This window comes from Rhipicephalus sanguineus, chromosome 4 (assembly GCF_013339695.2).
Source record: "Rhipicephalus sanguineus isolate Rsan-2018 chromosome 4, BIME_Rsan_1.4, whole genome shotgun sequence".
Classification (NCBI taxonomy): domain Eukaryota; kingdom Metazoa; phylum Arthropoda; class Arachnida; order Ixodida; family Ixodidae; genus Rhipicephalus; species Rhipicephalus sanguineus.
This window is the reverse complement of record NC_051179.1, coordinates 135,550,988-135,553,118: the sequence shown is the minus strand read 5'-3', so window position 1 is coordinate 135,553,118 and position 2,131 is coordinate 135,550,988. Positions and strand designations below refer to the sequence as shown.

Sequence of the window (2,131 nt, the reverse complement as noted above, 5' to 3'; positions counted from 1 at the left end):
TGCTTATCCGTTTGTCTTGTCGCTCTCCTTGACGTTCAAGGTAATGCGGAACCAGAACAGAGAAACACCATTAGGACTCCCTCTCCACGGTTGTTCTTTGTTACATTGTAACATTGGTGTGTTTCTTTCCGCTTTGTCGACGTTAAAATGCTTAAAAACATGTACTGTAGAGAAGGAATATAACCAGCATGTGTTTAATGAAGTCCTCAAGTCTGTTTTCTAATTTCTTTTCGGTGCGTTTTGTTTTGACCTTCCTGCGCGACCAAAAACCTTGGAGCCCCAGTGCGAGAGTATGAAATTCGTACGTTTTTACATTCACAGAAGAGAGATAACGCCTGCGTTTGTTCCAAATGCAGCGAATGTATTCGTGTCACGCCCTACATGGTATTGTGTCCATGCTGAATGTGATGGCCCATGCGTCGTTGTGCCCTATCTTTTTTCCTCTGTTCTCATTTTTGGCGCTTTGAAGTTGGTCCATGATATCTTACAAACTCGCCCAAGCTTCCGTGCCTTATGCAAAAAGGCGAATAGACCATCTAGAATTTGATGGAAGATCGGATGTTGTTTTTCCTGTCTCATAAACGTTTGTGGTAAAATATGAACACATCAATATTCGTTTAGTGTTGATGCAAATACATTTGTAAAGACGGTCATCATAGCACATCCTCAGCTTTCTCGCTTCAATCTTTACTGAACTCTGAGGACTATCAATGCCTTTTACGAAATTCAGGCATTTTAGTTCATATAATTTCCACTTCATGACATTGAATTGCTGCGACAGCATGTCTTCCTTATTATACCTTCACATTCGTTAGTGCACATAAAATTATATGAATGTATGGAGGGAGCGAGAAACAAACTGTAGTTCAAAAGCAGATAACCACGGTCGTCCCTAGGTGGACGGCTTCGACAGCACCGGCCATTGTGTTTCTTCGTCGCCCGGTCGCGCTCTGTACACCAGTCGAAACTTGTTCTATGAGTACGAGATATAGTTAAGCAAACTTGAAAGTTGGGAGAGTTGGTGACAGTTCAATTTAACGTGCGATACTTTAAAATCACAGAGATAAGTTGACCAGAGAAAACATCGAAGCTATCTACATCACTAAACGAAATTAGACTTGTATCAGCCATGCATCAGTTGTACTTACCGACTGTGAAGTTCCTTTTTGGAAGATAACCGAAGGCGGTTGTAACTTTGTATGAGTGATTGTCGTTAAGAAAGAGAAAATAGACAACCACCCGTTTGTAGCACGAAGCCCGGGTTCGAAGCCCGGGTTCGTTGGTCCCGGGTTCGAACCCGGGACCAACGCCTTTCCGGGGCGGTCGCTCTACCAATTGAGCTAACCAGGAAGCTAACGATTGGCAGCGCGAGGGCGAATTCATCGACAACTCGAAGCAACTGGACACATAGTGCAACTGGACACATATTCTTAACCCTTCCGCCACCTTGCGGGATTCCGCAGAACTGATTGGCAATATGTGTCCAGTTGCTTCGAGTTGTCGATGAATTCGCCCTCGCGCTGCCACTTGCTAGCTTCCTGGTTAGCTCAATTGGTAGAGCAACCGCCCCGGAAGGGCGTTGGTCCCGGGTTCGAACCCCGGACCAGGACAAATTTTTCGGCAACTAAGAGGCTTTATTTCTGAGAAATCTGTATGGATTTCCTTGTGGCTTCGTGCTACAAACGGGTGGTTGCCTATTTTCTCTTTCTTAACCCTTCCGCCACCTTGCGGGAATCCGCAGAACTGATTTGCAATATGTGACTGTCATTGTAACACCTGGTAGAATGGCGTGTATGTATATTGAACCTGTCTTTTTTTGTTGTTTCAAAATAAACTGGTTTCTAGTGCAGCGGTTGTCCTGTCGAATATTTCCTTCTTTTTTTGCTTTATCGGTGCGCTACTTCACACGTTTAAAAAAAGTACGAAATGGACAGCCGAAAAGTAGACAGCCGTTTGAGGGCAAATGGTGCTGAGGTCTCGTGTGACCATCATGTCGGTAGTTGCTGCTTTTGCTATTAGAGCACACGTTTTTGTCCAACTAGCTCCTGATATTATTTGGCATGAACTTCTACCTAGCCCGCAGAAAACGGAAATGCATGCCATAGTCGTCACCATCGTATTCATTCTCGTA

General features: G+C 44.4%; 1 non-coding gene across 1 annotated transcript; it reads left to right on the top strand.

Moving 5' to 3' along the window:
• The first annotated feature begins 1,536 nt into the window (after positions 1-1,536).
• On the top strand, positions 1,537-1,610 carry Trnap-cgg (transfer RNA proline (anticodon CGG)). Its single transcript has one exon. It is a non-coding gene; the product is annotated as a tRNA-Pro (tRNA).
• Positions 1,611-2,131: the final 521 nt, after the last annotated feature.